A 13,736-nucleotide genomic window follows, 5' to 3' on the forward strand; every position below is an offset into this window, starting at 1 on the left:
TAAGTTATAGAATTGCTTTCCTTAATTAATTAATTAATATGTATCATTAATTAGTACATATTTTGGAATCCCATTATTTTTATTACAAAAAATTATCTTTTGGAATAATTCAACACTATTTTAGAAGTAGCCCTATTTTTGAAAATGCAAGTGAATATGTCCCAGAATTGTTTCTAGAGTGGAAGGTATTTTTATAAGTGGCACTTTTTGTTTGTTATCTGTTTTATAGAATTTAGATGAAATAAGATATTATAGATGATGCATTATCATAAGAAAGGAATTCGTTCAAAGAAACCACAACACAATTAAATAAATAGCAACGTAGCAAATTAAATAAAAAATTACTGAATTTGTGTAAATTAAGATATCGAAAAGGGAAAAATCCTTTAAAATGATCCATAAAAGCATGTTTTTGCTTTATCATAAAATGATCATGTAGTGAAGAGCAGAAACAGATGGTAAAACTTTTATCCTCACTTCTCCCTTTTCATGTAAGTCACTAGATGCTGCATGAAGCAACAATAACAACAGAACAAAAGACATTATTATAAGCGCACATGTTTGAAAATGACAACTAACGAGCTGAAAGACTTACTTTTTGAAGTCTTCATCGGTTATTTCTGAATAAATATGATGCAGCTTGTATATCTAAGCATTCTGCTGAACATCAGCCAAACACTGATTTTTTTTTATAAAAGGGGGAAAAAAAGTCTGGAAGGCTGAAGGTTTCACATGATGATGCATGGAATAAACCTAGGGATTTCTTCCAGCGCACTGTGCATAAATCACCATTTTTATCTTCAAATGGAAAATTTCCAATAGTTTGCAACATGTATCGTTGCCAAATATATCAGAAAATGCACTACCTACATTTTACAGCAAGTGAATCCTCGTGATGGCGACATATTTAATTAAATCCTTAGAACTAATTTGATTACTGCATAGAATTTACTGAACTTTCAAATTTGTTCATGAATTTTGAGTTCGGTTTCAATGCCCGTTTCTAAAATCGTTTTAGTTCAGATACTTCAGAATTCTGGACAGCCAAATTCTCTTTCAAAGATAAGAAGCATTCCCCAGCCCCTCAAAGACCGAAAGGAAAGGCCGGGTTCTTAAGGAGATGTACAAAAATAAAGCATTTGATTATACGACAGCTCTAAAGAAAATGTATGCTCGGATTTACTTTAGTATTTTCAGAAAACCCCATGTTCTACAAAGAATTGGGAGAACTTCGTTAAAGAACAAAGCATGCGTCACGGCTATTCAATTACAAGAAATGAAAGGGTGGAATATTTAGCAGTTATATTTAAGCGACTCGGGTGCTTCTTAGTTACATTAAATGAGCGTTTATGGCCCTTCCGTGTTGACAAAGTTAATGTATTTTACAGGAAAATAAATTTACAGAAACATTGTATTTGATTTTCAATGAAGAGATTTCAGTCTTTATCCAAAAAAAATTTTGGGACAGAATTTTTTATTTTCTTTTTCTAAAGAATTCAAATTGTTTTTACAATATTATTTAAGTGAAATTATAGTTAAAATCTAATATATTATGAATAGCAGAATTTCTTTTTTATAAAGTATTCATATAGGTGTTATTGCGAAACATTTAGGTACTTTCTAAATTTATTAAAGTCTATCAGAAAGTATATTCTTAACTGATCGAACAAATTAGTACAAACTAGTAATTATAACAAATGGAAATCTTTCTATTCATTGATTAAGTGTGGGTGTTGGTATGTTCACTATCTTGCACTGCACAATCATGCTGAAAATACAGAAGAATATATTAACTTTTTGAAGAATTCTGCTCAATATTAAAAATATACTATTTTATGTTTTGCTATATAATAAATGAAAATCAATATTTTCTTTGTTAAAAGAAATATATTTTCTATTTAATAGCGGTTCTACTGTTAAGTGGAAGATATCTCAATAATATTCTTTACCTGAAAGAAATTCATCATCTTTTTACTTATTTTTTTCATTTGATTCTGATAAAATACGGGGGGGGGTCTAATAAAATCTTTTTAATTATAAATGATGAAATTAGTTTTACTCAAAAATATCGAGATAATTAATGCTTAATCGCACTGTTATTTTTTTTCTTGCTCAAAATCATTTTTATGATTTTCAAATAAATTAAAGAATACATCCATTAATTTCATACTTCAAAATGTATACAGGCACATAAAATTAAAGCTTTTCTTATATTACACATCAAATTCAATCGTCAAATGTATTAAAAGTACTTTCTAATTTAAATTTTCATATCATATTCCTACGTACAATAAAACTTACATGGACAGCAATTTAAACAATATTTTCTCTTATTTGATTTTGTCTTTTTTCTGAGACTGAAGTCTTTTTACTGAAAAATTAAAAATTGGAAGGAATAAAATTTGTTTAAGTACTTTATTTACAAGTTAATATAATGAAAGGTAATATAAATGACTTTTAAAATTCATCTTCTAATCTTGAGAAATTTCGGAAGCTTTTTGGGTGAAATATATTATATTCCCCCTTGATTAGAAAAAATAAATTCATAGAAGAGGAAGGGTTTTGATTTTCTCAAAATATCAAACTAATAATATTAACGATGATAATAGCAATTATTCAAATTACTTAAACAAAATAATGATTGAAATGATTTATCTGTTGATTTTGTATTTTCTATACTTTTCTGGAAAATAATGATCATTTTTGTGATTAATAAATAATAAATTAACGAATAATGGAACAATTATTTCTGAAATATGTTAACGCCATTTAATTAATGGTATAATTAGAATGCAATGGATATTTCAAGCATTGTCCCGCACTTTTAAATGAATATTAAATTATGCTAGTGTTACGAATAGCGTTTTAGGCAATGTCAGTTTTCTGAATATACAACACAAAATTAAATCTGAAATTGGATACACCAATATATTCCATTACGTCATAGATTTCCCCAAACAACTATCTTAAGCACCTAGTTCATTCAATCATCTGTTAGCTTGGAAAAAAAATATTGTTTCCAACGTAGTTGCTACAATGAAGTACTTAAATGATATCATCTATATTCTTTATATCTTAGAATATCTATATTCTTTGTTTATGAAAAGTACTTTAACCTTAAACCAAAGGCAATTAATATATTGAACGTGCACCTACCTCTCTTGAGTGTAAATGCAATAAATGTATATAAAAAAAGAAAAGAAAAGAAAAGTCTCTAAAATTCCGAATTGTTGCAATGTCTTCTGGATGTGATGTTATAAGCCAAAACTTTACTAAGCTTTACTTTTTAAAGGTATAGGAAAATAACTAAAATAATAAGAAATAGTTTTAAAATAATTCCAAAGAGAAAAATAAATTATCTCCAAACAATCTGAGAGATGATTTTAAGTAGGAAGTCGAATTAAAATATTTTATCTGATATAAACGTTAGTTTTGAAATCAAAGCGATGATTTATAAACATTTTATTAGGACGGTTAATTTATACTGGCTATGTTTGTTAAATTGAATGAAGGCAAATAAACCACAATTAGGGTTCATATCAGTCAAATTTTCAAATAATATGAGGGTGGTTAATTTCTTACGTACAATTAATTTACATATTTATAGAAAAACAAATAGCACAACGCAAAGTCAGGTTTTTTTTCTAAATCTGTTTGTTGTTGTTTGTTTCTTATGGCACTAAGCCTGAGGGGGACGTCTCTTATTTTTTTATAGCTGCGCCAACTAGGGCCAAGAGTACGACTTTGCCACTTCACGCATCATTCATTCGCTTGCACAACCCCTTTTTGCAGGAGGGCACATTCACACATCTCACAGATAGAACAACAGAAGAACAACCATGCCCAAACCGGGACTCGAACCCGGGACGCCCAGATCACGGGGAAGACGCGCTACCCCTATGCCAGGACGCCGGCTTTTCTAAATCTAAATCCTCAGATTAGCATTAATTGAAGATCCAGTATTAATTAGAAAAGAAGAAATGTTTTGATTCTTTATTTTAAATTTTTCAAGAAAATCAGTGGCTGGATTTGAATCTCTTTGACAGACGGCTAAAATTCACTTTACTGTAGTTGCGACATTTGTCATTTCATCAATTCAAAATATGACAAGCTTTTAGCCAAAGCATTTAGAGACAAGTTATTTCAACACCGCTGAAACCAATACTATTCTAGAGTTAATATGATAGGAAAGGTTTTGGGCAGTTTTTTCATGTAATTCTGGGAATTCATGTAACTTTCCAAGCAAAATGTGAAAGAATGCATGCCATTTTGAATTCAATCATAAAATATTCATAATATTTCGCATCAATTCAATATTATTACATAAAATAATATTTTTATTTAAACTTTTAGTTTACAATGGTTTTGAAAAATATATAATACTTTATCTAACATTTAGAATTAATATTTCAAAATTAGAACAAAATTATAAGATAGCAAATCGGTAAATGTTATTTCCTAATTTGTAAGAATTTAGCTTTCTTTTTTTGGAATGTTCTAGAAACTCTTCAGTCAAATAATGCTGAAATGTTGGAAAAATGGATAGCTCTACATAATGGAACTATGTGCATATGCTCCAGAGATCTTAGTAAATGCAAACTTTCTATCTTTCGACCTTGGAAGTTATCCTGTTCTCCATTTCCGAATAAAATTTCTGAAGAAAGTTTGTATTTTTATGAAGTTTTAAGAATCCGAGAATACAAATGTATAATAACAATTGTCTATAAAATATACTATATATCATTAAAGAGTATTCCTTTGATTAGTGGTGTGATTGTTCCTTGTCACTCAATGCATTAGAATACTGTTGTTTAATTTTTAGGGCTGTTATTCAATTTACACGATACAACCTTTTACTTGCGAGGTACATCCCGTCATCGGTGGGAGGAGCCATATCCTTTCCTTTTTTCCATGCCTACCAAGATGTCAAGAATTAACCACTTGGCTTCTCATCTTCAATTACGAAGTGCCTGCCCTTGAGACATTGAATAAGTGTAATGCCACCATAATAACTCTTTTTTAATACCTATCATAATTTGTTGCAAAAAATCCATTGGCGAGGGACGCATGAGTATCAAGTCATGAAAAAGAGACTTAATTGAAATAAAACACAACCTGCATATCCAGTGAACTAGCTGATCGCCAAAAGCATTTAATATAAAGTCCAATAAATCAGAAATTTTCTGAAAAGGATATATTTCCATAAACATTTTTCTGTCATATTTCAATATTTCTTGCGGCAACAAACTATGCTATAAGAACAAACTCGGTATATTTAACAAAAGCGATTGTAGTTGTTTTCTGGATTTTGCATTTTATTCTCTACGGTACTGAGATATCTTCCAAAATGAAAGGGAACCTTTTGCGAAGTCATTACTTCACACAATAGTCTGAAAAAACGTAACCAAGGTGAAAACGAAATTACTTTTCAGTTCTTTAAGCAGAGCAAAATTGAATGGTATAAAAAGCCTTACCAAGATAATACAAGCTGTTCTTAAAAGATCTGCGCTTGCTATAAAATGCAGAAACAGAGCTGTATTGTGGAAAATGCTAATTCCTTGCCCAAGATCATGCTCAGCATATTTTCTGGGAATTGAAAGTCAGACGAATCTATTTACATTAAAAAACAAGTCTTGGCATAGAATGAAAACTTCCTTAACTTCTAAAAATACTTTGAGCCTCTTAGAATCGACTTTTACTGCTTTGCTTTGTATTCCAAACTTTAATCATGCTAGCTGCATCGCAAATATATTGATGTTTTATTCAATATTTGAACTTTACAAGGCAATTTCAAAAAGAAAGCGTGTTGAAATTTAAGATGAACAAATTAATATTTTCGTTTCTATGAATGACAAAGAAAGAGGTATAAGTAATACAACTTAATATTAAACACTTTTCAGACATTTGAACATAAAAACTAAAAAAAAAAAAATGTAAAATAAGGCGAACAAGAAAACTAGACACATATCTCTTTTTAAAAATAAGATAGTTGTCTTAAAACACGTTAAAATCTTTTTTTTTTTTTTTTTGCATAAATGAATGGGAGATCGAAGGCACAATATACAATACAGACAGTTTTAAAAAGAATTTTTACTAATAAAATGAGGAGTTTAAATCTTTTTTTCGAATTTTATAATTTTTTACCTCTTAACTTAGAATTTATTGCGAAATTTTGAAATCTGATTTTCGACCGCAAATTTGAAATGCGCGAAAATTCGGGAAAAGTTGTACTGAATAAATATTAATTTAAATATATTAGCCAATTGACAGTCGTTAAGTTCTGAAAATTAAAATAATAATAATATTCGGCGAAATCATACACAAGTATTTCAAATTTAAAATCTCTCATCACAGAATATGATTCGTTTCTTTTTTCCTGTATTAGTTAGCGTTTGTGTACTAGTTAGCGATCCTATCTTCTATGCGACAATATGTCTTTTTATTTTTTTCTTTCCACTTTAGAAAGCCTTCAACTTCACAAAAAAGATTTCCGTATAAAATATTTCTTATCAATGTAATCATTGGAAAAATAATCATAATTATGATTTAAATTCATTATAATAATACAAAATTACTCCAATTAGAATAATCGTCCTATTTTTCTTAGTGCAATAATTTAAATATTCACAAAATTTGATTCAAAGTATAAACTTGATCCTTCCTTATTATTTTATTTTCATAAAATCGTTTCCTTCTCTCCACCCTTAAATTTGACACAAAACGCAACGTTTCTCCCTTTTTTTCCTTTTTCACTTAATAAAAAAGATTATACAATGCTTCAGGTTTCCATTCGTATTGTTCTTTATCATGAATTATTCACTCAGCATTCTCTGATTTAAGATATTGACTACTTTTTTATCACTGTTGTCAGTTTTACTTATAATTATAGTTTTTGTCGTTTAAATGTATCTCTGTAATTGATTGCAAGGTCATATTTCTTCTTTTTTCAATAATTCGTTTTTCTCACATATCTATGCCAAACTGGATAAAGGATATATGAGCTCTAAAAACTGAAGTACCTTGCAGTGTTACATGTAACAAAAAAAAAAATGAAAAAAAAAAAGATTAATGATAATATCCCATAGTTACAAACAAGAAACAAAGTAATATAAATTAAGACATGTAAAAAAAGACATGTAAGACATGAAAATCAAAAAATATACATTCATTTATGAAAAATAAAATGTCCGTTATTTAAAATGACTAAACGGTGCTATATAGAAATTTTCTAACTTATCCCTTGAAAGTTCATCAGAAGAGAAAATGAAAACAAACAAACAAATTATATAAATCCTTTTAAAGGTGTGTTTATGACAATAAAATTGATTAAAAAAGCTAAAATTTTTGTTTTATATTATTGAAAAATACGCAATAGCTATACAGCTATAAAATGTGCAATAATATAGAAACTATTCTCTTCTGAATTCTGCCCCTCTTTTATTACAGAACAAAGGATTAATGTAGTTTAAATATTTTCAATATCATGAATTTAAAATGTATAATGAATTTGCTGCATAAATTGTAGTATGATTTTAAAATTAATAATGAAATTAAACTTGAATGCATTGTCTTTTGTATTGATTTTATAAAGGTAAAATCGGTGCGATAATCAAGAATTCTTTTGCCTTGTATATGTAAAAAAAATCTTTACTAAAATTAAAGAAAAATGTATGTGGGGATTAGCGCTCTACTACCAGACTGCTAGATGTACAACTATGAAAACTTTAGAGAGCAGGAATATGATCCTTGATGAAGTTTTTTTTACTAAAATTTTAATTAATTAAAAAATAATATGCATTTTTGGAAGATTTAATTATAATTTCCAAAAATATTATGTATCAAAATAATTTTTACTCCATTTCGAAATTCAGAAACTTGTCTTTTTAATGGCGCCAATATAATAATCGTTCAATTTCCTGCTGAATTTTGGTATTTTTTTAAAGGTTTTCTTGGCATAAATGCATTGTTGCTCCTGGTTTCATAGTGTTTTCATTGTTTCATAACATTTTTAATTACATGATATTTTTCCCATTAGCGGAAATTTTTTACTGTTACTTTTCCCATTGCTAAAGTTCCAGTACAGTGACAATTACAAAAAAGATGAACCAAACAATTATTCTACAATGTCATGAAAGTTATCTGATAAAGAAGGTCCATATATACAATGAACATACCATATGTAAGACTAAAATAATATGTTTTTAATGCAAATGACAATTTGATGTTTCAAAATAATTTATTGATGAAACCATGGAAATGAAGAGATTTAATCTATATTAATTATAACTAATATCACAGGCAATACAGTTAGTCTATAAAGATACTCACTAATATATAAAACACAAAGGTAGCATATTTAAGGACAACTGCTGATGATAATATAAATAGTAGAAATACAAAAATAATTTTTTGATTTAATCTAAATTAATTACAACTAATATTATTGGCGAATCAGCTGGTCGACAAAGAGGCTTACTAATATATAAAACACAAAGATATCATATTTAAGGACAACTGCTGATGATTATAGCATATTGAGCTATTTGATTATAGCATATTAATAGCATAATGAGCAATTTTATCCATGTAAAAAAAAACTTTCGAGAAATAGTTTAAATATAATTAAGCTACTCATTACAAGACATTTAATAAAAATTAGTATAAAATAATGTTAAAAAGTAATTGAATGAATAATAAAATTTACATCTAAATGAGGATATTATAAAGACAACGAAAGAAACTGTGTGTATTTACATGCTTCTAAATATAGGGGTAAATTTCAAAATAAATTTGAATAAAAAGAAAAGAATAAGTTTGTCTTTGAAAGATATAAAAACATTTTTCTTTCATCTTCGTCACTTAAACTTAACCTCATAACGTGCTTCAAGAATTTTTAGTTCAGCATTTAAATTCAGAAAAGAACCCTTATTTTTTCCGAACAAAATATATAAATTTCGTTCTTTTTTATGTCGAAGTTAAGCTCTATTCTTAACAGCTGAAAAATTCCTGGTAGAATAAAATGAAAAGAAAATGATATAAAAAATTATTCAGTTTTGATTTATGGTTTTTTTCTGCCATTTGAAATTATCTTCTTTGACGTTAAAGACAGGAAAAAAAAATCAAGAGAGAAAAATATGTCAGAAAGAAAAAATAAATAGATTTTCGAATCAAAATTTAAAAGTGTTTGGAAACTTCTATCACTTATGAATCAGATAAAAAAAAATATGTACTCTGTTAAAAATCTGACACCCTTCAAAAGCACGAAAGAGCTAAGGCTATTTTTGTTAAACATATTGAATGTTTTTAAGAATTCTGTTTCTTCTGTCCTAAATTTTTTTGATTTTTATAAATATTTGATCGGCATACTATAATATAGAAAAATAATTCTTGGCGAATTAAAGTAAAATATTCTTTTCGTATATTGTTCAATACAAAGCGTTTTTAAAGTAAGCAGTTTCTATGCCTTATATTGTAGAATGGCACAGAAAAAAAAATTATTAAATAAAAATACAGAAAATAAAGAACAGATCTAATTTTTGCCATAGTTGAAAAGTTTTTAATTAAGTAGATATTGCATTTAAGGCGAAATGCAGTGATCGAAAGAAAATACATGCAGTTTCGTAATACTAAATTTTGGAGAAAAAAAATTAAAATTAAAAGAGAACAGAAAAAGCAATTTTTCTTTGAAGGTATTTAAACTTTTCTCCTTTCATTTTCGTTATCTAAACTTATAATGATGTGTTATAAGAATTTTTAGCTAAGTATTTATCCTCAAAAAAAGAATCCATATTTTTTTTCAAACAAAATTTATAAATTTTCTTCTCTTTTATATCGAAGTTAAGTTTCATTTTTAACCGTTCCAAGATTTCTGATATAATCGAATAAAAAGAAAATGACCTAAATGGAAGTATTCAATTTTGATTCATAATTTTTTTTCTCTGACTTCTGAAATTATTTTCTGTGACATTAAAGGAAGGGAAAAATATATAAAATGAGAAATTTATTTGAAAATACTTTTCTGAATCAAGATTTAGAGGTATTTGAAAAGTTGTCATTATGATCCAAACGAAAAAATGACACATTCTTTCAGAAAATCCGATCCATTCAGATACATGAAAGCATTTCTTAAATGTATCAAATATTATTAGAAGTTTTTTTTTCTTTAGAAATTCTTGTTGGTTTCTGTAAAGACTTGATCAATGGACTACTGAAAAGAAGAGTAACATTTAGCGGTTTAAAATAAAAATTTCTTTTGTGTGAAGATTTAAAGATGTATTGTCACATTAGTAGCAATTTCTAGGTATTTTTATTGTTGAAAGACACAAAAAATAATTCATTAAATAAAAATATAATAGGCAAAGAATGTAAAAAAATATTACCATAGATGAATTTTTTTCATAAATTATAAATTTAAACTAAATTGATATTGTTGAGAAGAATATTTAAAAATTCATATGATTTGTGATCTAACATTAAATTTATAAAATAAACAATACAATTTAAAGTGAAATGCTTATTGAATATATATTTAAATTTCATGTTTTGTGCTATAATGAAAACGGCACATTTATATGCACTTATATATTTTAAATATAGAAAATGAGGAAAAATTATAAATTAAGGACCACATGTGATATCTAACAAAGTATACATTTTATTTTAAACACATTTTTTCAATTAAAAGTTAGAAATAAAACTTCTAATCTTATCTCATTCTATCTATCTATTTCCAAATAAGATATTTCAGATTCAGATAGAAAACATGTAAAATGACTTAACAACATGTAATCATGTAATGACTGGTGCCTATTAAAATTAATCTATGTATAAACTGTAATAATTATAATTTTGATGTTCTATCAAGGTTGGATGGTATTGACTCAACGACTCCATAGCGAATTTTGTCACTGCTCAGCAAACTTATGCTTGGAGTTAAAATCGTCCGTGTTACGAGCGCCTTTGGCTAAAAACTAATTTTAACTTTAATAATACTAGAGCTATAACTTGCTTTTACAACTCTAAAATCAGAATTAACTGCGCGCGAAACCAATGTATGTTTTTGTATATGGCAACTATGAAAAGCAAGTAACTAAATATATATATAGCATGTAAATAGAATATAGATATAGATAGATAATAAAATGGAGTCAGATTAATAACGAGTGGATTATTTCACATTTCGATCCCACATCTTTGAATCTTATTAGCGGAGAAACGACTGAGTGAAATGAAATTCAGGTAGAGTCTCAACAGTCCCTTTAAACACTCGAAGACAAAATAAAAGTGAAAGAAAATATTTGAATATTTTAATGTAGAACAATAGAGAAAGATTTTTAAGTTCAAAGAACTAGAATGAAGTTTAACAAAGCATGATTCAAATAATATTACATTACCTTGAATATCTGCATTTGGTTAATATGATAATGTGGGAGTAAATATTTTTCATACCAACACATAATTACTTATCCATTTATTCGGTGAATGTCTATGGATTATGAACATGGAAATTATGGTTGATGGCCGTATCACATTTTCGATTACGGGCATGTAAAATATCACCTAAATAACATTTTGGTGTCTGGTATTCTTTGAAAAAAAATAAAACATTTGTTTATCAGGAGATTGAAACAGGTTCAACTGTGTCTCGAAATATAGTTAAGAATTGGAAGGCTGAGAAAAGCATTATTGTTTCGCTTGGAAAAATTGTTATATGACTGGGAATTGGGAATTAATAAAAAAGCCCAGACGAAAGCCTTTCTTACAGATAAAAGAAGAAATTAAATAATTGAAATATAAATACCTTGAATTAATTTAATGGATCCAAGGATCAACCCTTGAGTAAATGAAATGGATCCGACGATAAACGCTTGAGTAAATGAAATGGATCCAAGGATCAACTATTGAGTCGCACTACGAAATCGACCTTGAACGAATCGACCCTTCTTTTATAAAAAATTATCATTTTTGCAGAAGAAATTGTGCAGATTTAGAATGGTTAGAAAAACAAGGATGGAATGTTGAAAGGCTGTAGCACACATGAAACCAAATATGCTTTTCAATTGTCTGCTATAGATCAAAGACAAAACACGACAATAAAGAGAGAGAATTCATAATACTAAACGTGATAGGATCATTGAAAACATAAATATAACTCCGAAGTCCAAAGTTATATTAAAAATTGTTAAGTAAACTTATTACAAAATTGAATGATAATTCTATCAGCTATTTAGTTATGGTGATAAGATATTCGCACCTCATAGTGACGAAAGAGAGATTGCTTAAATAACTCGGGTATACTAGGTCTGTACTACTATCAATACATCTGACAGCTTGATCTTTTGTAAATTGTAACTAAATTGGGTATTCAAGATTCTTGAAGTAATCTCTTAAGAAGAAACACAAACAAAAGATGTGAATATATTACTTCTGTGTCATTTTTGTTTTACCGATCGAAAATAATGACATATTCATGAAATTAGAGTTGAATAACAAAAGTAAAAGGAGAAAAGATAAACAATGCTTAAGATTTTATCCAGATACAAAATCTAAATTTATAAAGCTAACATTAAAACTTGTCAAACCAAGAAATTTATGATCGTTTTTTGTGTGTGCCTATTTTCGAACATTATAGGTATATGGAGATTCTTATTTATTATTTTTTGTGGGTAAATATGTATCAAGAATTACTTGATACATATTTACCCACAAAAGGGAATAAAAACTACAGTTCTTTTAAGATATATAGAATGTACTATTTATAGATTGCTTATTACTAACTATCAGATGTTCAATATTTTTCAAATATCTACCGTTATAAAATAAGTATATTTTGCTATTTTTCAGCATGAATAAATCACATGATATCCTCATAGCTCAAAAAAATAAAGTTTGAAATTCTAGATGATTTTGCTTTGCTGAACCTATAAGTTTAGTAAACGACAGAAGAATAGATTTGTATAGACAGTCATTTGCATTCTATATAAATCTATTTCATTATTCTGTGATAATTCTTAATAAACTAAACGAAACTGATGTGGCAATCTTCGAGCCAATTGAAGCTTCTTTTTTACCCTGATTCATTCTTTGTATTTTGTGGAGGTTTTTGGATTCATATTCGCTGTGAGATTAGACAATCAGAGATTAATAATAACACTAACAGAAAATTTCTGAATGGAATTATATATTAATCATATTACAATGGAGCTGGGAAAATTTTGATTATAATAATGATTATAAATAGATAATAAATAAAAATCAACTTAAAAAAGTCTCAATGAAAAAGAAAATGAAGAATAATTATTCGATATCACATGAGCTTAAATGCTATATAGATGGCAAAGGCAAATAGACGTGTCAAAGCTTCCTCTTACAACGCAATTATATGATATTAGGAGTTTGAATGCTTAAGATAGAACCTTTTTTATAGGAACTAGTGTGATAAATTTGTAATGATTTTGCATAAATGTTGAAATGTTTAACAGTTCTTTAATTATGAATTTATCTCCTTTATTTCGCACAAGATTCTGGAGATTTTTTCCCTTTAAAATAACTTGCACTGGAGAAGAATTTGGGTAATTTCCTTTAACTTCAGTGTTTGAATATTGGTTCATAACTAAACAAATAACACTATTTTCTTCTTCTTCAATTTCTTTTATTTCAATGTGCATAGTTATTTTTAAAAGATTTTTCAATTAGAAATTTGGTAATTAGGAAATGTTATGTCAATATATGCTTTC

The sequence above is a fragment of the Argiope bruennichi genome, chromosome 4 (genome assembly GCF_947563725.1).
Source record: "Argiope bruennichi chromosome 4, qqArgBrue1.1, whole genome shotgun sequence".
Lineage (NCBI taxonomy): Eukaryota > Metazoa > Arthropoda > Arachnida > Araneae > Araneidae > Argiope > Argiope bruennichi.